Source organism: Pleurodeles waltl, chromosome 3_2 (genome assembly GCF_031143425.1).
Source record: "Pleurodeles waltl isolate 20211129_DDA chromosome 3_2, aPleWal1.hap1.20221129, whole genome shotgun sequence".
NCBI lineage: Eukaryota > Metazoa > Chordata > Amphibia > Caudata > Salamandridae > Pleurodeles > Pleurodeles waltl.
The window spans coordinates 37176883-37201604 of NC_090441.1; the positions used below are offsets into that span (position 1 = coordinate 37176883).

Consider the following 24722-nt stretch of genomic DNA (forward strand, 5'->3'; position numbering starts at 1 on the left):
CGTTAGACCTCGGTTAGTTAATAGCACTGCTCTTTGTTAAGCACATTGTGTACCATAGGTTCATATGTACAACTGTGAGATTGCAAACTTCCTTGTGCTGGGAAAACAGGAGATTCAGGATGACACAACAACACAATACCTACTTAACAAAAACACTAAGTGTCCTGGAGTGTTTTACAGGAACAGCCTAGTGAGAAACTGTTGTCTAGTAACTAAGCTGCCTAATTTGGATGCTTCGAACGAAAATGTTCTGATTCTGGGCAAATCACTTAATTTCCTTGTGCCCAAAAATGTTAAATATGCGACATGTAATTGTGTAATTCGAAAGATTTAACTCCTCACTTGAGCTATACAATTTTTCATCATTTTCCCGCACCCCTACAATGTACTGCTACCCTGTTATATAAATAGCAGTACATACATACATATACACAGGTCTACCAGATACAGTCACTGTGCATGACATCACTGTGTACTCTCTGATACCAGATTCTCAGTCCACTCATGTTTATGACATTAATTGATTTTTTAGATGATAATGATACACCACCAACTTTTGCAAAAATGACCATTTGGTCCAGCATTCACCAGGCTGATTGAGCCTGTGACAGAAAATTTCAGGATTAAAATGAGCAAATAACACAACAAACCTCCCCCACTTCTAACTCTGGCTGAACCCACTAGTTTGAATATTTCGAGTTGTTAAAAACCAAGGTTGACGAGTGGGGGATTCATTAGAACTGCCAAAGCTGGGCTCCGTTGAAGTAGCCTGCACTTTGTGAAATGTATAGATTCTGTGAATGAGCACTGATTGGCGGATGTCCCCAAAGCAACCTGGATGTGGATACATACACAACTGAAAGAAGCATACAAGAAACGCAAGGAATATTAGGACAACGTAGTCAGTGGCATAACACAAAATGATGGTGCTACCCTGAAGAATGTGATGAGAGCCCCCTGACACTGGTGTCTCTTTAGGAGGAAGTGGGGGTAGATGAGGCACTATTTGTCCTGGTAACCGTCTCAACCGCACCCCTTATGCCCCATCACCACAGATGACGAATGGGCCAGAAGGCAAAACAGAGACGGCATCTTGCCACACACATTAATGTGTGCAACTACTTTTCTGTACAAAGTAATGTTTGCTTAAAATACTTAAATCTTACAGTGTATGTATGGTTGATATATATATATATATATATATATATATATATATATATATACACACATTTACATACAAAGTCAGATTTATATATTTTAAGCAAACATGCAAATATATGTCTGATTATATGTTACACACACATTATACAGGGAGTGCAGAATTATTAGGCAAGTTGTATTTTTGAGGATTAATTTTATTATTGAACAACAACCATGTTCTCAATGAACCCAAAAAACTCATTAATATCAAAGCTGAATATTTTTGGAAGTAGTTTTTAGTTTGTTTTTAGTTTTAGCTATGTTAGGGGGATATCTGTGTGTGCAGGTGACTATTACTGTGCATAATTATTAGGCAACTTAACAAAATAAAATATATACCCATTTCAATTATTTATTATTACCAGTGAAACCAATATAACATCTCAACATTCACAAATATACATTTCTGACATTCAAAAACAAAACAAAAACAAATCAGTGACCAATATAGCCACCTTTCTTTGCAAGGACACTCAAAAGCCTGCCATCCATGGATTCTGTCAGTGTTTTGATCTGTTCACCATCAACATTGCGTGCAGCAGCAACCACAGCCTCCCAGACACTGTTCAGAGAGGTGTACTGTTTTCCCTCCTTGTAAATCTCACATTTGATGATGGACCACAGGTTCTCAATGGGGTTCAGATCAGTTGAACAAGGAGGCCATGTCATTAGATTTCCTTCTTTTATACCCTTTCTTGCCAGCCACGCTGTGGAGTACTTGGACACGTGTGATGGAGCATTGTCCTGCATGAACATCATGTTTTTCTTGAAGGATGCAGACTTCTTCCTGTACCACTGCTTGAAGAAGGTGTCTTCCAGGAACTGGCAGTAGGACTGGGAGTTGAGCTTGACTCCATCCTCAACCCGAAAAGGCCCCACAAGCTCATCTTTGATGATACCAGCCCAAACCAGTACTCCACCTCCACCTTGCTGGCGTCTGAGTCGGACTGGAGCTCTCTGCCCTTTACCAATCCAGCCACGGGCCCATCCATCTGGCCCATCAAGACTCACTCTCATTTCATCAGTCCATAAAACCTTAGAAAAATCAGTCTTGAGATATTTCTTGGCCCAGTCTTGACGTTTCAGCTTGTGTGTCTTGTTCAGTGGTGGTCGTCTTTCAGCCTTTCTTACCTTGGCCATGTCTCTGAGTATTGCACACCTTGTGCTTTTGGGCACTCCAGTGATGTTGCAGCTCTGAAATATGGCCAAACTGGTGGCAAGTGGCATCGTGGCAGCTGCACGCTTGACTTTTCTCAGTTCATGGGCAGTTATTTTGCGCCTTGGTTTTTCCACACGCTTCTTGCGACCCTGTTGACTATTTTGAATGAAACGCTTGATTGTTCGATGATCACGCTTCAGAAGCTTTGCAATTTTAAGAGTGCTGCATCCCTCTGCAAGATATCTCACTATTTTTTACTTTTCTGAGCCTGTCAAGTCCTTCTTTTGACCCATTTTGCCAAAGGAAAGGAAGTTGCCTAATAATTATGCACACCTGATATAGGGTGTTGATGTCATTAGACCACACCCCTTCTCATTACAGAGATGCACATCACCTAATATGCTTAATTGGTAGTAGGCTTTTGAGCCTATACAGCTTGGAGTAAGACAACATGCATAAAGAGGATGATGTGGTCAAAATACTAATTTGCCTAATAATTCTGCACTCCCTGTATATATATATATATTTATATATATATTACATTACACAGTAGCAGTAGTCAGTCTGTAATAATATTTAGGTTTCTGTAAGCTAGGGATTCCTCAGATTTTTGCATGCTAATATTGTTGTCACAGAGTGATGAATCTCCACAAAAGCTTGCAGAATTTTATTTTTGTCTACATTAGCTGATAAGGGAAAGTCTCATGGTAATTAGTTAAGGTGGTGTAAAGAATAAAGGAGGACCCCTAAACATGTTTTCCACCCCTGCATTTTCCATAGACCTCTTAAAACACATGTAGTGGCAATATGGTGGAACAAATATACATGAAATTTAGCCGGAAAGTAGATATTGATGTGGAAAGGCTCATTTTTGTTATCTGATCTGGATTTGTTTGTTTATTTTTAAGTAATAAGGAACAAGCACTTAATGGTATATTGGGTCGTGGTATACTGTAGTACCTTTGTCGTTAACAGCGGTACACGGCAATGGTAAAACATAACATTACTGAGTAATAAAAGTCCTTGAAAAATAAAAAGGCAGCCATATTGTTTATGCCACACTTTGTCTTTGTTCTCTGTTTTATGGTAAAATATAGCTTATTACTCTTTTTGTAATGTGTGCTTATTACTCTTTTTGTAATGCATAGAAAGAAATGAGTCAGGGATAAGTATTTTTAATAATTTATACATTTAAAAAAAAAGTTTATAATGTACTGCAATACTTCCTTGAAATTACAGCAGTAGTTATGGAAATAAAACAAATAGGTATGACAAAATAAAATTAGACATGATGTAGGGTGGCTCTTAAAAGAGCCTTTTTTAACTAAACACATTTATATAGGTTTGTCAAGCCGCGTTTAAAGTTCTGAAATGACAAAATGATTTCCATGGGTAGGAAAATGTATACCATCAGAACAATGAAGTGCTGCATTGACATATTTGTAGTTCAGATGAAAAATGGAAGACATTTTATGATCGCAAAGTAATGCTGACACTGCCTTATTCACGTGTTTTCGAATCTTTTCAAACTTAGCAGCATTTGTAGTTGACTTCTTCCACTTTTGTCTCTGATAAAAAATTGGGAGCACAAAACGTGTGTTCAGAAACTTAGGCATTAAGATGGAAAATGCCTCCTTCATCTCAATTTCCAATCTAACTCCACTTAAGCCCCCTATATTGTTGCCATGACAGTGGATAACCATAAAGTGGGGATGATCTCATTTACTAAGAGAGGAAAGTACAAGGAGTAACTGATTTAATTTCAAACGTCTTTCACTAATCCATGTTAGACTCCTTTAAAACCTAAATTATTTTCAACATCTACTTTATTACCATGCTGCTTGGCCCAGGACATTAAACTGTGTCCAACAAACCAAACCCAAATCATCTAGCTCATACACTGACATACAAGGTGAAGAACACAGAGGCAGACAAACAAATATATAACAAGTTAGCTGATTAGCCCTTAGGAAACTACATCACACCAAAAACCTAATTTTGAAAGGAGAACAATTATTGGTTTGAATACAATTTAGGCCACTAATGTAGCAAAAAAACAAAATGAGATTAAAAAAATACACTAGTTTTAGGCAATGACATTTAACAAGTATGGGAAAGGCATTTGACCCACACCTATGTGGTCACATGACAATGAAAACAAATAGAAAACTAGATAAGAAATAAAATTAAGTGTTGTCATCATCAGGTTGAAAAGGTCTATAAACCCTGTCTGAAATTAAATACCTTGTACACTTTCATCCCCAAAACAAATACATTTAAAAAAAAAAAATATGTTGGGCACATAGTACCCAAACAGAAGTACATTGTTAGAAAAACTATGCCTTAATGAAGTTGCTCAGTTCTACACATATAGAAACAATGTGACAGACGGTATCAACACAGGTAAATGTCGAGCAGAAGGTGACAATGGTTGTTTAATATTTAATACCGCATAGCAAACCTACTCTTATTAGTAAATGTAAACTAAGTTGCAATACCATAATTTTACTATTTAGCACTTAAACTATTTAAACCATGGCACAAAGAAGATCTTATAGGTTGCTTTCAAAGGTATGAAGGTGCATCTAAAATGCTCAATCAAGAAATAGAAGAAGAAAACAATATTAATGAAGAAATTCAATGCAATACATCTACTGATAGTACTTCTACACTTAGGACTGCTGACCCACTTGGACAACTAATTATTGATACTGAAACTATGGTTGCTATGGACAAGGTTCAAAATGCAATGGACCAAGTCAAAAAAGAGGTAAATAATCTAGATAACGTAGTATGTCAATTAAATAAGGAAGAACTACAAACTTAAAATTACATAAAAGAATCTGTAGGTGATAGACTTCACCATGAAAATGGAATATGTGAATATACTACTTATGAACATACATTGTGTAAGTGATCAAGCAGGTAGATGGAAAAGCTTTGCTATTAAAGTAATTACTGCTTATCTGCATAAAGCTACTAGCTCTTATTTATCTTCTGTATTTTCTGCTCCTACTGGCTTAGCAGCACATACCATCAAAGGTATTACATTACATCATCTACTCTTACTAACTTGGTAGCATGCTGAAATATTTAAAGTTCATGATGACGACTACTACCATATGATCCTCTTGAACTGTAAATGTCCGAAATGATGACATAGAAGTGTAACAGAAATGGTAGTTTTGCTTGAGAACACATAAAAAGGAAAACAATGGTGGATTTTCTATCTTTGTTCAATACAACTAGATAGCTATGTAGTAGTCTATTAGTAACTTACCATCTACTGTGAAGCATCCATAAGGCCTATGTTTAACTTACCTTACACTTACCATTTATATCTATATTAATTACAATTTAGTATTTCGGATACAGGAAAAAATATGTTTAATATTGATAGAAGCTTCTTTTATCTTTTGAGATATTTAGTTAGTTCTGAAAAAAACTTTTGTTTCTTCATTTATTTATTTTTAAAACAGGAACTTTTTCTTTACAAGGTCAACATGACCAACCAAAACAATAGCCTCAACAGGAAACAGGAGGACAACAAAAGCAAAAAACTAAGGCAGTTGAGAAGGTAACTGGTGAGCCACAAAAAGCTCATGATGGATAGCCATATTTCTCTCTCCTGCGATAATGACATCATGCCAGAGGAAAGAGTATGTTGCTGTAGTGCCATATTGCTCTACAATTTCTCAATTCTGTCTCAAAGATGTATTGGCACCACAGTACTAGGAGCAGGTACTTGTTGAGGTACAGGTGCACAAAGTGATGGAGAAGCTGCCGATGGATGCTGCTGAAGGGACAGAGGCAGCAGGTGGTGGTGGAGGTGCTGACAAAGCAGAAAAAGTCTAAAAGGCTGCAGTAACCAAAGAAGTGGTTGCTGCTGATGCTCTTCCTTCCGCTTCTTCCTTCTCTTTCAGATGCCTTCTATCTGCATGCACCAACCTAGAGGAATGAACTGACTGCAGGTGTTTTCTCATTCATGTAGTACCAAACATTTACCACTTCATGTTGCACAGAAAATAACTTTATTACATATGTTGCATATAACAAGTTTTGAATTCACGTTTTTCCCTCCAGGTGGCAATGAAAAAAATCCCATAAAATGGATTCCTTTCATTTCTTCCTCTGCTCCACCTCTGCTCCCTCCTCTTGGAACAGCACAGGATCATCTTCTTCAGCCACTACAATTCTTCAAAAGTTGAAACGTGGCTTCAGAAGGGAAGATATTCCCTCAACCAAATAGCACAACCTTCTCCTTTGAAGATATCAAACTGAATGTGGCTCAGGGGCATACACTTTATGTTTCCTACAATTGACAGAATTCTAAGCCAATGAAATGCTGTTGTTCAAAAGTGAAATAAAGCAGTCGTATCCTGGTACTACTGTTGTACCCCTAAAGTTCACAAATGCAACCTACAGTTGCAAAACTAACACATATGAAATTAAAGCCACCAATGAAACCCTGAAACCATATCTTAAATGAAAAACATTTATTTGGTCTCATTATCATTTTAAAAATGTATGGAGGTACAGCAGTACGTTTTAGGAAACAAGTGAAAACAAAATGATCACACAGATGACACTTACACTCATAATGAACTTTGAACTTTCTCGAAAGTACCGTTGCACCAAAAAAAAGCCTTTAAAGAATTAATATCATATTAAACTACATTTTATGATTAGAAACAAGTTGTTTTACAAACAAAAAATAGAAATGTAATGAAAAAAACAAAGATTTAAGAATAATTATAATTAGGAAAACGTAATTTATTATTCCTGTAACAAACAATTTAAACTATACAAACCATAGAAATTGAAAAGTTATAGCTATAACGTAAAGTTATTATATATATATATATATATATATATATATATATATATATATATATATATATATATATAGATATATACATCCTACTGGCTATCGTCAGTGGGTAGTTATAGTTAGGACCATGTTTCCATTGAAGAAGCGTTTTTTGACTTGCCTATTTATTTGGCGCCGTTTGACGAATCTTTCCAAAATTTTCCAAAGAAGTGTGCCAGTGATTTTTGTTGCTTAAATAAAGATTCAAGATGATCCGTCAAGCGGAGGCTGAGAAAAAGAGGTGTAAAAAAACATGCATTTCCCATGATCCTTCCCATAACAGTTTTGAACACGACTACAGCCCGGACCACTGGATGGAATTACACCAAATTTGGCAGTGAGGTAGCTTTTGGTACACAGATTACGCCTTCTGATATTTGGTGTAAATCTGTTCAGAAGTTTATGAGAAATTTAAGGAAATTCAAATATGTGTACCTAAGGCAGCAAATTCTCCCCAACGACTTCGCAAGTAAGAAGAGCTCGTGCAGAGATCTGCAGAGCTCTGATTGGCTGCCAACACTTCAACCAGTAAGTGTTGGCAGCCATCTTGGAAAAAAGGGAAAAAAATGAAAAGGGGCAAGGGTAGGGACACCCTCACCCATTAGCTCTGATAGCTATGGGGTCCCAGAGGGACCGGTCCAGGGCATAAAAGCACTTTAAAAAAAAAAGTTGCAGCTAATTTGCGGCACAAATAAACAAAATTTAAAGTGTGGTCTCCCGCGCTTGTTTTACTAAAGCCCCCTTTGAGAATCCATAGATGGCCGTCGGGATGACCACCCCCCCAGGGCCGGCTTCTGCCAAGTCCAGTGGTGCCCACCCCCGGGACACAGCTGTTTGCTCTGACTTGGTGTGAGCTTTGACAGTTCCCGCCACGTCAGAGCAAACACTCCGGTTCCAGCAAGTAAGCTGTCAAACAGCTCTCGCTTGCTGGAAGCTGAGGTTTCCTCTGATTTTCTGCCTGCAGAGATGCGGGCAGGGAAACAGAGGAAACAATTGCTCTCACAGAGAGGGAGCTAAAAGTTTAGCAAGGAGGCAGGGAGCTGGCTGGGACTTTGGGGCATTCAGGTGCGGTCTCCAATGGTGGTGAGTGAGTGCACTGGGAGGGCACCTAGGTGTCATGGCTGGGCCTGGGAGCTGGGGTGCCCAGGGCCGAGATTTGCCCATGGAGGGGGCTGTGAAGGCCCCCGTCCTCACTCAAAATAACATTGTGAAGGCCAGGTCATGGGGGATGGGGTTCCTGGGGCATAGATCAGCCTGGAGAGGGGAGCCACGCAGCCCTACACCCCCCTTCAGCAGTTAAGGCAGGTGTATGGGGTCCCTGGGCCCGAGATCAGCTGGGAGAGGGGGACCGCGTGGGCCCCCTTCCCCTGTGCTGACCTTTCACCCAACGAGGTAGCACTTACAAAGTAACCAATAGAAAGTGCTCCCTCTTACACCCACTCTCACACCTACATAGACCCTCTCACACCCACTCCCACACCCAGCCACTCTCACAGCCAATCTCACACCCAGAGACACCCTCTAACACCAATTCACACACCCAGAGAGACAGGCCTTACGCCCAACTTCCACCACACATGGCCAAACGCCATGCACAGTGTGGGGTTGAGTGGCTGGGGGTTGGCCGTATGCCCTGTGGCAAACCCCCGCCATGTACAGCTGAAGGCCATGTGCAGTGCGGGGTTGGGTGGTCATAGGGGTTGGCCACAGGGTTGGGTGGTATAGGGCCTTGGAGCGTGGAGGTGGGTGGTTCTAGGACTTGACCACAGGGCCTGGCCACAGGGTTTGGTGGTTATACATTTACTTTTTTTAAAAACAATGGTTACAGGGACATTATAGTTAGGAAACAAAATTTAAAAGAACATAAAGCTTCACTGGAAAAAAAAAACAAAGGTTACAGGATGTTATTGTTAGGGTCTGAATTTACTGGTAAAAAAACATAGAAATTCAGCAGTTATAGTCAGAGTTATTTCAAGTAACTCTAATTTGCGCCCTAAAGTAACTATAACAGATACTCTCACCATGCACTGCTAATTAGCCCAGATATTACAGCACTCATGACAACTTCTATAACTTTAATAAAAACATAAATGAAGCAATAGCAGTCAAATAAATGAAGAAAAAACTGTGCATGGCAGGAGTGAGAGTTATAGTTACCATAGGGCCAGAGAGTGAAATCTGGCTTTGTGGTTGCCTACTCTAAATAGGAAGGGTATACACATGGCCAAACCTCTGGTGGTCCTTACTCCTTCAGGCTATCTGAGGCGTATGTAGGCAGTGGAGATAGAGTAGTCTGACCGTCTACATAATAAAGATCCACCTGACTCTAAATGAGTTGGTCAGACTTCGCTTTGGCTTTAGGGGTACTGAGTCCCCATTGCGATGGAATACCCTTTCCAGCAAAGTCTAAATCGGGCCTTTTGTTATTGTATGACAAGCATGTGGACATACCCAGAGAATCTTGTGGTAAAATAAGTCTCTTAAAGCAGTTAATGAGATTTGTGAAATTCTCGAACTCAATATAATAAACAAACTACAAGTTTCATTTTTGCGATGGAAAACTAAGTTTATTGAGCACCCTGTATGATTGGCTGTACCTCCAACTCAAGCACAGTACTGTGCCATACATAGTCTGTTCGACTTTTTCCGGCATTCCTTATGTAGCTCACTGAGGCTGTGTGGAAATCTGCAACTCCAGTGACATTTCTCCATGTTTCTTCAAGGTTCTGCTTGTAGGGTACAAGACTCAGAATGTAACTGCACCCATAGTCAAGAGTGCCTCCTGTACCTTCACTACGCTTTGGGACACTGATGGTTGCTGGTAACCGAGATTAAACCGATGGCCACAGGCCTTTCCACCTGTAGCACTTGGAGAGGGATCTACTGGCTGTCCCCTTATAAAATCATCTAAGTATGCATAACTGGTGTTCTTCACTTCCCCTACGTGAAATCTCCCCCTATTCGAAACCTCTGCTTAGTACCACACACAAGAATCCATAACAACCCCTCATTAGGGTCCAAACATTGTCTTTTTTGAAGAACCAGTTCTGATATCACAACGTCCTGAATAAAAAAAAGCAGGAAATGCACATGGCTGTATGCTTCTCTCCAACAGTGCTCACAGGCCCTATCACTTTGATCAACTCTAACAGTTCCTTCTCTCTTGCCTTCCAACTCAATCTGATTAGAGAATGTTCATCATCAGAATATTTGTACATTGCCCATCTTATGACAATAGCCGGTCTGGTCTACTGTGGGAAGATCTAAAATAATAAGCAACGCCCAAAGACAGGTAACTTATATCTTTTTCAAATCCTTCATCATCCCATATGGCATGACATTTTTGCCTTAGCTCCCGAAGATCATGCTGGTGCACCCCACCACATCTGGGCTTTAACCTTACAAAACAAGGCTTCTCATTCTTCATTTGTTCAAAACCAGAACAATACTCCTTGTACACCATGATTTCCACAAACCATCCACTTCTCTGACCCTCACTGCCAAATAACACTTTACAGATTAGGTTGCTTAGAACTGAAGTAAAGCCTTTTTAACTCCCTCACTAAGCATGCAGTGAAAATGCATGGTATCATTAATTTAAAAATAAAGATTCTCTTCATGTTTCAAGGTCATTGCTTATATATCATTAAGTGCTGTGATATAATGCTACAGCATTAATTGTGTAAATGTGTAATTCCACTGTTGTGTAATTCTTTATGAATTTTGAAGGCCTGTAGCAACTCAGCATGGGTATACTAAACTAAAACATTCTCAATAGTCATGGAATTACTGAAAGTGGTGAGACCCAATTACTGGAAAGACTGGTCACCCTCACTTCTATGACAAGCAAACTGTTAATGCTGGCTAGGGTCATTACTCCAGTGCCACCATACACATCAAAAACACTACCCTGAATGACTATCTATTGAATAATTATGCTCATTCTGATGCCAGATGCTTGCACTTGGCCCTTCTTCAAAAAAGCTATTTGAAGTGAAATGGCAATTTATAGACCTCATTCACATTTTGTTTTTGCACCGAAGTTCGACTGTTTTTTACCTATCTTTGTGCCCTTAAAATAATTACGGCAGAAACATATTATCTTAGTTTAAGGAAAAAGGTACAACAGCTTACGTATTTGATAGAATAGGCCTCTACAGCTCACTTACTTGACTAGCAGTCATAAGGCGAGGGTGCCACATTGCTTCGTGGCAGGAGAACACTGTGTTTTCAGCCATTGGCCTACATAAAACACATCAGCACACGGAGTTTCCTTCCCAGTAAATTCTCTAATGGCCCCTCTCCCACCCATAATTCAAGTGAGCCCTCAAAATCTACTTTTAGAGATTAACATTCTCGATTAACATTTTCTATCCTGAAACTACAGGAACCAACTGTCACATCCCTGTCCACTCCCGCTAAACAATTTTGCATTTTCATAGAAATATATATCTATAATAATGTAAAAAACAGCACGAACAGTTTAGTGTTTGTTCATAACCCACTAACCACAAGCTTCCACCACCACCTGCCTTCATGTTTTCATACAAGGACAATGCTCCAAGGATTTTTTTCAAATAAATGCAAATGGGAACATGTTGATTTATGCAAATCTCTGTCATCACCTTGCCCCATTAAAACGGCAGTGCCAAAATGTATTGCTGGTGTGATCACTGAAATGTGTTTTAGTGTGGTGTCAAACTGGGGACTAATTTTAGGTGAAAAGTGGAAAAATTCAGAAACTGAAGGGTGCATTAAGTCATGTAGGACAGATCTATGAAGGAAGGACCTTGGGATTGCCTGCATCTGGCAAGAGCATCAGGTGAGCACTCTGCGTTCCAAGACGCATGTGACAGCAACGGGATAATGGAGAACACTCTTCACCTGAGGCTTGCAGGAAATTCCTCTTTCTAAATCCGGTCTTGGCAGAAGAATAATGACTCATAGACGCCTCCAAGCCATTTAAACCTGATCAAAAGCAGTGTCACTGGGACAGACTGTTAAAGGGGCCATCTGGTGAATGATGTCACAAATCTCAAAACCCCAGCAGTAATCATCAACCAAAGCAACATTCTAAAATACCTATTGTTTGTGATTGTTCACAGTGCAGGGCTGGATAAGGAGAACTACTTTTTTCTGTTCGTTAGATTGCCCCTTTAAAGGCACAAACATACATGAAAGCCAAAAAGTGAATTGTGGTGCTGTGGAAACTGCAGGAGGTTCGGTCATGAGCAACATAGAAAGTGGCAATGGACAACTGCATAGTCATGAACGAGACCGTGTATAAGCACAGCCACTGCCTGAAGAACTCAATCAAGGGTTTGGGGAGGAGAAAGGGGGGCGCGGAACAAATGCTGACACAGTCGAGGAATTGTAAGTAGAGGGCACGAAGTTACTCAGAAACCTTTAACTCTGTCTAGGATAATATTAAGTTTCCGGATACCTTACTGACAAGCCATGTTGGGTTTCCTCTGCTGTTGTGTTACACAATGCATTGTTTGAGTGTTTTCTTAATAAAAATACAATTCGTTTTATAGTTAAAAAATCTGTATATGTTGCACCACTTTCCATGCAGTCCTCCAATCCCCAACTTTAATTTGGGTGGGGGAGTTCTCAGTCTTTCACCTTTGTTGACTAATAAAATAAGTACCATTGATCTAAGTAAAAATATTGGCCTCTGTTAGAACTGACAGCCTTATGGTGGTTTTTCCCCAAACTTTTTGCCTGTTTGCCTCACATTTTTGCTGATTTCTTTTTTTTGGCCTTGTGACTCTGAGCACTGTACCACTGCTGACCAGTGCTGAAGGGTATGTGCTCCCTGGCCTAATAATGGTTTGATTGGTACATCCACAATTGGTATATTTAATTTACTTATAAACCCCTAGTAAAGTTCCCAGGATCTGTTAATTAAATGCTACTAGTGGGATTGCAGCACTGCTTGTGCCACCCACTCAAGTAGCCCTTAAACATGTCTCAGGCCTGCCATTGCAGAGCCTGTATGTGCAGTTATACTACCATGTCGACTTGGAATTTAAAACCTCTTGCTAAGCCTCACACTCCCCTTTTACAACATATAGGTTACCCCTATGGTAGGCCCCAGGTAGCGCATAGGGCAGGATGCTATGTAATTAAGGGCAAGACACATACTTTTAAGTTGTACATGTCCTGGTAGTGGAAAAAATCCCAGATTCGTTTTTTCACTACTGGGAGGCTTACCCCTCTCACAGGGTAACATTGGGGATTCCTTATTCCATTTAATAAGCTGTAATTCCTCATTCAGAAAGAGTAGATATGTCATGTTTAGTACCTATACAATAGTCATAATACATCCTCTTTAATGGAAAAATTTGATTTATTCTTACAATTTTGAAAATTCCACTTTTAGAAAGTTGTAATTTTCCTGCTCTTAGCCCTGTGTGCCTGCAGCATGTCTCCAATAAACGTCTGGGCTGGGTGACAGCTGGGCTTTGTGCATTTCCCTCTAGACAGCCACACGCAAATGGAGCTTATGTGTGACTGATGGGCCATCAACATCCTGATGGACCATCTTGGGCAGGATGGGAAGGAGGAGCTGACATGATACCTAAAAAGGCGGTGTCCTGCTCCAACACAAAGGGGTGAATAACACCCTGTGGTGAGTCTGGAGCCAGTGAAGGAGGAAAGGACCTGTGTGCACTTCAAAGACCCTTCTTTGAAGTCACCCCCACTTCAAACGCACAACTAGGTATAAGTACTGGACCTCTGACCATAGCAACTCAGTACACTGCTGGACCTGTGAAAAACTCTGCCAGGAAGAAGGACTGCTGTGCTGCTACAAGGACTGCCACTCTAAACGGCTGCTTTGGAAGAACTGTTTTTCTGCTGTGCTGCCCTGCTGCCCTCTGTACCTGACACACACCCCATGGCGTTCAGCCTGACTTTTCAGACTTGACCCGGTCTAGTGCGACCAGATAGCCCCGATTGGCGCTTTATGCTTCTAAGCACTACAACCAAGTTTTTTCTCATAAAATGAATAGCACAGCTTCTACTTATTGGATTTTTGTCATTATGGTCTTGTTTTGTTGATAAAAATATAATCTATTTTTCTAACTTTGTGTGGAGTCTTTTTGTGGTGTATTCACTGTGTTACTCTTTGAAGTGTTGTACAAATACTTTACACATTGCCTCTAAAATTAAGTCTGCCTGCTCTGTACCAGGCTACACAGTGTGAGCACAGGTTAATTTAGGGTATGTATCCGACTTACCCAGACTATTATTGTGATTCCTGCTTGGACATGGCACAAAGCTCTGCCAACCAGAAACCCAAATTCTAACAGTCTCTAATAAACAGCATTGTGAAGCAGTTAGACTATAGCAGAAAAGACCAATTTAAAATGATGCTAACTAGCTTACACTGTAATTTAAAGTGCTGATCTGGCAATGCACAGTTGTCATGTGCCCAATGGTCCGCTTCTGCTTTCAACAACAACAAGATGCTATTACTGGCATGAACTAATAATACTAATAACAGTAGTAAGCCTCAATGATTTCAGTGATATGTTTCTACTTTCACTTTCCAATTGTACAGTTCATAATTAGGAGATTACTACTACTACTACCACCAACAATTGCAATATGATTGTAAGTGATAATGATACTAATAAACACAATCATTTTCCATGTTGCAACTGGTATGTTACTGCTTTCACCTTTTTTGGTACTTCTCATAATAATTAAACTAATCAAAATAATAATGATATAGGCAATTTGAGAAGATATCATATTTTTAATACTACTAATAATAACAAACCAAGAAAAAGACAAAATAGGAATAACAAGAAATTCTAGAAAGAGTAAATGCCCTTCTCCTAATAACAACTTTAAAGGGTACTCTTTTATTCATAGTACTTTATAAGAGAACTTGGGGCATGCCAATATTTTAATTGAATCACAATTGATACTCAATTGATAAACTCCTGTGGGATAAAATGCAAATTAGGCTCTGCCAGGATCCATACCTGAAAACTTGCAGGTTGGACACAAATCCTACCACAAGTATTCAAACCTTGATGCTACACTTCATGAAAACTTATCGATATATGTGCACAAACCAGGAAATAATGTTTAAATAAAATCCGTTCGGGCTCGTCTTCTCTATATAAATGAAGTTTTTTTTTTTTAAAGACACAATGTGAAAAGAAGGAATACACACTGATTAGGCACAAATTAGCTTCTTTGTAAGCTATCACGAGGGTCAGTGGCACAAATATTGGACTGTTAGTGCTAGATTTTAAAGAATATTTGTCTTTGAGAACACAGAGATGATGTTACAAAGACTTGTAAGGATTTCAGGAAAGCTCAGGGAGCATTCTATTAACCTAGAAGATCCTGGCATGTCCAATATAAATAGTTTGTAGCGAACAAATTGTACAATATGCGATTCTAAATCGCTCCATTTTTTATAAAAATAATATTCAGAGTATAAAAATGTTAAAGTAATGTTTGAAATACTGGACTATTCAGAACTCCTATCTGGTAAGAATAATCATGGTTGGATATCTTTAAACTTCCAACTATCAAATCAAATCAAATCATTAACATTTATAAAGCGCGCTACTCACCCGTGCGGGTCTCAAGGCGCTAGGGGGGAAAGGGGGGGTTATCGCTGCTCGAACAGCCAAGTCTTTAGGAGTCTCCGGAAAGCGGAGTGGTCCTGGGTGGTCCTGAGGCTGGTGGGGAGGGAGTTCCAGGTCTTGGCCGCCAGGAAGGAGAAAGATCTCCCACCCGCCGTGGAGCGGCGGGTGCGAGGGACGGCAGCAAGTGCGAGGCCAGCGGAGCGGAGGGGGCGGGTGGGGACGTAGAAGCTGAGGCGTCTGTTGAGGTATTCCGGTCCCTTGTTGTGGAGGGCTTTGTGTGCGTGGGTGAGAAGACGGAAGGTGATCCTTTTGCTGACTGGGAGCCAATGCAGGTGTCTCAGGTGTGCGGAGATGTGGCTGTTGCGGGGTACGTCGAGGATGAGGCGGGCCGAGGCGTTTTGGATGCGTTGCAGGCGGTTTTGGAGTTTGGCGGTGGTCCCGGCGTAGAGGGTGTTGCCGTAGTCCAGGCGACTCGTGACGAGGGCGTGGGTCACGGTTTTTCTGGTGTCGGCGGGGATCCAGCGGAAGATCTTGCGGAGCATGCGGAGAGTGAGGAAGCAGGCGGAGGACACGGCGTTGACTTGCTTGGTCATGGTGAGAAGAGGGTCCAAGATGAAGCCGAGGTTGCGGGCGTGGTCTGCGGGGGTCGGTGCGGTGCCGAGGGCCGTGGGCCACCAGGAGTCGTCCCAGGCGGACGGGGTGTTGCCGAGGATGAGGACTTCCGTTTTTTCAGAGTTCAGCTATGCCCTATCTGTACCCACATATGGTAGAAGTAGTCTAATCTTTTCATGCTGTGCTTGGCTTTTGTCACTGTTACGGATCAGGAAATAGAATTTTATACACTGTATTTCAGAATGTGGATACTGCATATTCTAATAGGAGTGAATCAGCGAGTCCGAGGTTCTGTTGCTTTTGTTTCGGACCTCCTTTTATGCTTAAGACATTTTATAATTCTGTAACACACAATTAGAGGTGAGTTCTGGTTAAAGCGTCCCCAGCATATACCATCAGTTTTTTTATCAGACATCAGTTATCCAAGACTGTACTGTGACGCATAAAGGGACCAGAAGCATGATAGAATTGTAGAGAAAAAGCCCTTTGTCGCACATGTTCTGGCCACTGGGTAGGAGGCACTTTCTTCTCACAAGCCACGCACTATGTCTAAAGCATGAGCATCTTCTAGATTATTCACCATGATGCACTGGGCCTCATGAAAATAATTTTCTCTAGTCCTGGCAAGCACAAAGAGACGGGAAAAATAGAGTTGTACTTCTTAAAAATTGGTATTTCTTGCATGAACTTAGCAAAAGCCAAGGACAATGAAAAGAGTGAAGAAGAAAAGATTTTCAGAATATCCAACTGAGATAAATTTCCAAACAAGAAGTTGAACACTCTCCCCTATAAGGAAAAACTGGTGCAGAAGTAACCACATCAACCTCCTAGTCTAGGTGATGCAAATGAAGAGAAATCTCTTTTTCTCTAGTTAGACACCCACTTTCTTTCCTTGTTAAGTGATCTGTTGCTTTACAGCTACGTTTGCACTACATGTCTATCACACATCTGCATTCAGAGAACCTGAATAGACAGTGGTTATCCACAAAACATGGCATAGTTCCACTCTCCTGCCGCTAAATTTTGCCACCCTTTCATTAAGCAGCTACACAATGTTGGCTCCACAAAACAAAATGTCAGTATGGGGGAAAACTTGAAAATAAATGTAAGTGCCCAATCTGCACTTGGAGATCGTGCTGAAAGACCCAGATAGTATGTGTGTGCTCTCACTGACCACTGACGACATATTACTAGAAATGTCAGTGATGATGTCACAGCTCTGTATTCACCAATTAAATCTGCATTAGATTCATGAGCAATCTGTTCACTTCGGAACATAGTATGGGTGCGTAAGGTCCAGAGATCTCTCCATTCAGCCATTGGTCATTATACAGCGCTGACTTGACCTCAATGAATTGGAAGGGCAGGCAGTTAAACTGCTGGTGGACAAAATATCTGCAACTCTTCAACTTATTTGCAGACAAGGACAACTTTTTGCATTACACCATTGGACCTACTCTGAGAGGCTACGGCAAATACCACCAGTCAAATGATACAATTTCTGAAAAGTAAAAATCAACGTGCAGAAGGAGAGAAAATGGATCGAATTTGCAAACACGGCCCCAATACTCTTTTGGTGGCATATTGTAAACACATTGATTTCGCCAATAGCACACAGACATGTAGCGGTCATGCACCAAAATGAGCTCAAGGAAAAGTGAAATGTCCTTTTTACCATGCCCACTTCCAGGCAAATACTTTCACTCACACCCAAGTATGTGGGATCTGAATGTCCTGCTACATCAATCTACAACACACCAGCGTTGTACCTAGTTCGGTACAAAGCATATCTGAGGGTATAGAAACATGGCAATAAAACAATCTTCTTACCCTATCATTACTACCTTTCGAACACACCTGGGATTCCGCATTGTTTTGAACCGATACCATGTTACATGAAAGACTCTATCCCCGCTGCAAAATATTTGTGACATTGCCTGGCAAAATAAAATATACCATACGTTGAAACCATTGGCTCTCTTTTGAGCTCACGTATTTGTTTATGAAGTAAGCCCCAGTATTCCTGCTGTACCCATAGTTTTTTTCCTTTTCAATATTCAAAGTGCCAGATTACGAGTCAGTCGGAGCAGTGCCCCTTTGTGTCGTATCACTTTGCCTAATCAGGAACGGCCCAGTGTATTTTCTAATTTCCTTATTGATCTTACGGGAACTTTGGTTCATTTCCTTTTGGTTAATGTTCTGATTCATTCTACATAGGTCGTCATGTATTTTTATAGACATGGTGGGTCATTCTGACCCTGGCGGTAAAATCCGCCAGGGCCAACGACCGCGGGAGCACCGCCAACAGGCTGGCGGTGCTCCCTTGGGCATTCTGACCGCGGCGGTACAGCCGCGGTCAGAAACGGAAAACCGGCGGTGTACCGCCGGTTTTCTGCTGCCCTGGGATATCCTCCATGGCGGCGCAGCTTGCTGCGCCGCCATGGGGATTCCGACCCCCATACCGCCATCCTGTTCCTGGCAGATTTGGCCGCCAGGCACAGGATGGCGGTATGGGGTGTCGTGGGGCCCCCGTAACAGGGCCCCACCAAGATTTTCAGTGTCTGCTATGCAACTGCACCCGTCGCACCCCTTCCACTCCGCCGGCTCCATTCGGCATGGCATCCTCATGGAAGGGTGTTTCCCGCTGGGCTGGCGGGCGGCCTTCTGGCGGTCGCCCGCTAGCCCAGCGGGAAACCCAGAATACCCGCGGCGGTCTTTTGACCGCGCAGCGGTATTCTGGCGGTCCCAGCCAGGCCGGCGGCTTCGGCCGCCGGCCGGGGTCAGAATGACCCCCATGATGTTCTATTATACAATATTTTCTATGTTAGAGAATAATTCCGCTTCTCTTACAGAATGTTTATTATCGTATATTTTCTATAACTATGATCAATAAAAAAATTCTAAAACTTCAAAAAAGGAATGTTCCAGTGTTCGCCACCCATTTTTCTTTTCAACTCAGGCCAATAGTGCTGGAGTGGGAGCGGGTCTTAAATGACTGGTATATCCCCCTGCAGTTGGCTAGAAGGCTATATTAGTCCATTGGAATGTTTGAAGATGCCTTAATGGCAATGGAGTAGTTCATGGCAAATAATGGCTGATACAGACCTTCTCCTCTAACAGTCCAATGTTTGTCTTTCTGTTCCTTTTTCCTTTTAATTTAGAATAGTCCACCCTCAGTGGGTGTAAGGTTATGATACCACTGTAGTCCTTCAGCCTCTTGCTACAATAGTTTTTAAAGGCCTTCACCCTTGGTATAAGCCATCATATGTGGCTCAGGCCTTTAATTCAGGATGGGAACCTTTAATAAATGTTATAACCCTCGGCAGCAGGGCTGTAATGCTATATTAAAATTTCAGAGGCAGGTCAGGTGAGGACAATGAAGGAAAATGTCGAGTTATCCTGTATGGAAGGCTGCACCCCTAATATTCATCAATCTTAAAATTCTTCGAGGTTCAACTGAGCACAGAATTCCAGTGAACGGCATCACAATGCATCCCAAAACCCAAGCAGACATCATCCAAACAACATTTTAGAACACTTGCTGTTGGTGGTTGTTCGTGATGCAGGGCTGGGTGAAGAGAATAGTTTTTTCTTTTACACTGGATGGGCCCTATAAGGTCTTTTTTGTGGTAGGAAGTTCCTCAAATAGTCCATTCGAACTTATTCAGAAACAATTCAACATGAGTATGATAAACTCAGTTCTGTTTTGTAGTTCGGACCTCACCAATGTAAGCATGAGCAGCAAAGAAACCTGTAAACACTCGTAAAGCAGACATTTAATGTAGTATTTTTGGCATTAGATTTTGCGGTCTGTGTGTGGATTTTCAGTTCTTGTCTGCCAACTTCACCTTTCAAGGGCCCAGGGACTGAATAGGGCACCACTTGGCAGAGCAGGAGTCTTAGCAGAGAGTCCAGGTGATGGCAGGGGAAGTATTTTATAGCCCTGAGACTTCAACAACAGGAGACAAGCTCAGTTCAAGCCCTTGGAGATTCTTCTCAAGCAGGAATGCACAACAAAGCCCAATCTTTTTGCCCTTTCACAGGCAGAAGCATCAACTGCAGGATAACACAACAAAGGACAGGCAGGGGCAGCAATTCTCCTCAGCTGTTCAGCTCTTCTCCTTGGCAGAGGTTCCTCTTGAATCCAGAAGTGAACTAATTTTCAGGGGTTCTGGGTCCACTATTTATACCCCTTTCTGTCTTTGAAGTAGACAACTTCAAAGGAAAGTCTCTCTTGTTTGTAAGATCCTGTCTTGCTCAGGCAAGGCCCCAGACACACCAGGGGGTTGGAGAATGCATTGTGTGAAGGCAGGTACAGCCCTTTCAGGTGTGAAGAGACCACTCCTCCCCTCCCTCCAGCACAGATGGCTCATCGGGATATGCAGGCTACACAACAGCTCCCTTTGTGTCACTGTCTAGAGGAGAGGTGCAAACAGCCCAACTGTCAAACTGACCCAGACAGGGAATCCACAAACAGACAGAGTAACAGAATGGTTTAAGTAAGAAAATGCCTACTTTCTAAAAGTGGCATTTTTAAACACACAACCTAAAAACAACCTTTACCAAAAGATGTATTTTCAAATTGTGAGTTCAGAGACCCTAAATTCCAAATCTGTATCTGCTCCCGAAGGGAATCTGCACTTTAATAATATTTAAATGCAGTTCCAATGTTAACCTATGAGAGAGGTAGGCCTTGCACAGTGAAAACTGAATTTGGCAGTATTTCACTGTTAGGACATATAAAACACATTTGCATATGCCCTACCTTAAATATACACTGCGCCCTGCCGATGGGGCTACCTAGGGCCTATCTTAGGGGTGCCTTACATGTAGGAAAAGGGAAGGTTTAGGCCTGGCAAGTTGGTACACTTGCCAAGTCGAATTGGCAGTTTAAAACTGCCCACACAGACACTGCAGTGGCAGGTCTGAGCCATGGTTATAGGGCTACTACTGTAGGTGGCACAACCAGTGCTGCAGGCCCACTAGTAGCGTTTGGTTCGCAGGCCCTAAGCACCTCTAGTGCACTTACTAGTGCTCTTACTAGTAAATCAAATATGCCAATCATGGATAAACCAATCAACAATCCAATTTACGCAGAGAGCATATAAACTTTAGCACTGGTTAGCAGTGGTAAAGTGCCCAGAGTCATAAAACCAACAAAAACAGGTCAGAAAAAATAGAAGGAAGGAGGCAAAAAGTTTAAGGATGACCCTGCAAAAAAGGGGCAGGTCCAAAAGTAGGGAATTTCTCTTCAGTGGTAACTAAACCTTTTTAGAATTGCATATGACTATCCTTAAATATCTTGTCTTTGTATTTGTTGGCATGAATTGCTTTGTATAATACCAAGCCATGCTTTTATAAGGTGCCTATTCTGTGTATGGACAATACATAGCCATAGAGCTACGGTTGATTGGTACCCCCAAAGACAATTACAAATGCTGTTGACTATGGTGTGCTTGTCAAAAAGAACAAGACTAAATCTACACAGCTCTTAGGAGTAAACCTATGCATGCTTTAATTCATTTACACTGAGATGCTCTTTAGCACCATAGCAAATGATATAAAGGTTTGCAAATTGGCTCCATTTCTAGATAGACAACACCATTACCAGAGAAATTGTGTAAAATACTCTCTCCTGTTCTGTTATTGACACTGAACACTGTCTGGACAGGGATTTGTGAATGGTCAGATGACCATGTATAAGGACCTACTTCATTATTGCTCAATTACACTATGTCATGCATTTCTAGCTTAGCTGTCTAGTGAACTCCCTAGCTAGCAATAACTTTTGCTGTCTCAAAGTGCTGTAAATAACAAATGCTATTATTAACCAATTTCTGACAGTGAATTTACCTTTTTTTAGTAAGATGGAAGGTTGAGTCTGCCATTCCAGTATTAAAGCTTGCTACCATTTTGTGCTGTGCTTCTAGCTTTTACAGGTAGGTGTGGGATTTGTGAACGGTAAACTCACAAAACAAAATAAAATGATGGACGGAGTGTTGAAACTTTTCTAACACTCACCCCCAGTCACAGATCTGGGTTTAATCCATCGTTATTTTGCTCGCCACTTCAACCCAGTTTGGACCCAGCCATATGCAAATCAGTCCTGACCCTGTGCCCCATGGGAACAGTCCAGCCCGAACTGCTAGGCCAAGTCCTCCCTGGACAGGAAACAAGCATCATGGGACCGGTTTCAGGGTATCACCCTTCATCAGCCAGGCTAGCTTGAATCCAGTGGCGCAGCGAGCAAGGGACCCACGTCTGGGCATACCCCTGCCACTTAGGGTGCACAAAGCAACATCACAAAACAAAATAAAATGATGGACGGAGTATTGAAACTTTTCAAACACTCACCCCCAGTCACAGATCTGGGTTTAATCCATCGTTATTTTGTTCGCCACGTCACCCCAGTTTGGACTTAGCCATATGCAAATCAGTCTTGACCCTGTTCCCCATGGGAACAGTCCAGCCCGAACTGCTAGGCCAAGTCCTCCCTGGACAGGAAACAAGCATCCTGGGATCGGTTTCAGGGTATCACCCTTCATCAGCCAGGCTAGCTTGAATCCAGTGGCGCAGCGAGCAAGGGGCCCACATCTGGACATACCCCTGCCACTTAGGGCACACAAAGCAACATCACATCATCGTTTGTGAATGGTGCCAGGTTCATAGATCTGTAAACAAGGGAGACAATCAAGTGCCTCTCTGAAACCTGCCTTTGACTCAATGTCTTCCCCTATTATTGACAGAAATCAACCAGGCATCATTTTGACTCCTGTAATAAGTAGACATTATAGTACACAATACCTCGGTTGATGGCATGCCTACAGGATTGGCTGCACTTCACGGTCAGTACTACCACCCAGTAGAACTCTTCACAAGGCAAGAGCTCTGGAAAGCAATAGCATGTAAGGATGTATGAACAGCTGTGTCCAGAAAGCCTGTTGACTTTACCAACCTAGAAACCAAACGAGCGAGTTACCTTACAAATAATGTGACAAAAATATGGTTTAGAACAAGTTGTTTTGGTCGAATGTGGTTTAACTTAACACTGACATAAGAGGTTGATTTGCATTATTTTCTACAGCCATGACTGGGACAACCAAATCACATAGGATCAGTTTCGCAGCAATTATTGTTACCCAAAATCTACTTTGGTGGTAATTAAATGGCTATGTAACTAGTAGCTGCTGAAGAGAAGAATCGTGATCTGGTGCCAAAGACCACTGCAGATGGGACTGTGAGGAATTTGTAAGTCAGATGGTATTTTTCTGCAGTTGTATTATTACCATTATTGGTATCAAATGTGTGTTTGCAGTGGAGAGGGAGGGATCTCTTCACTGGAAAAGAGATAAATGCTAGCAAACTTTGTGGAACTTCACAAACCCTTCCATTGCTTTGTCACACTAAATACAGCCCCATGTGTGAAGTCTTCTTCCCAAAACCTTTGGCACGGCATTACCAAACGTAATGATATGCAAGATGTAATGGCACCGCTTCAGCACAAAAAAAGCCACATCAGTGGATAAGATGACATACAAATGGTTCAATACAGAGCTGGCCAACATGAAAAGAGGAGGAGAGAAGTTTGAACGCTGATGGAAAAAATCCCAACGTATAGCTAAAGGAGAAACCTTCAAAACCACCATGAGTAACAGCTACATAGAAGAAATAGAAAAAACATTATGCAAATCGGATCAACCACGCTCTAAACCACACTAGAAAGGTGTTAAACTGATAATTTACAAAGGCAGTACTAAAAGAATCTCCTGTCGTCCCTGATCAATGCCCTGAGACATTCAAGATGTTTTTAGAGAATAAGGTTTTCAAAATCTACACAGATGTGTGAAAGAGCCCAAAAATGCCTCAGATCCAACCTCTCAAAATTGAAAATTACTTTACATCCTTGACCACTATCAGCCTTGACCACACTGTTAAAATCACAAGCAAGCTGAAGACCTCCAGACCTTCTGCAACCCCTTGCTGAGCTGCTACCATGAAGGAAAACATGCATCCTCTGCTTTTGGAGATACATGGTAAGAGAGATGCCTCATTTCAACAAGGACTATTTCCAAAACCTTAAGGAACACAATAATATTAACTCCATTATCGAAGAAGCAGTCAGCAGACCCTGAGGACTTAGCAAACAATTAAGCATCTCAAATCTCCCTTTCATCAGCGGAATCTTGGACAGTGATGCCATGTGATAACTGCAAAAATGTGTCAAAGCAAACAACATCCTCTGTGGCAGACAGTCAGGTTTCAGAAC

At 41.5% G+C, this 24722-nt stretch overlaps 1 protein-coding gene across 2 annotated transcripts in view; it reads right to left on the minus strand.

Moving 5' to 3' along the window:
- ATP2A3 (ATPase sarcoplasmic/endoplasmic reticulum Ca2+ transporting 3) overlaps positions 1-24722 on the minus strand; it is a 352883-nt gene that overhangs the window by 99306 nt on the left and 228855 nt on the right. The window lies entirely within an intron of this gene.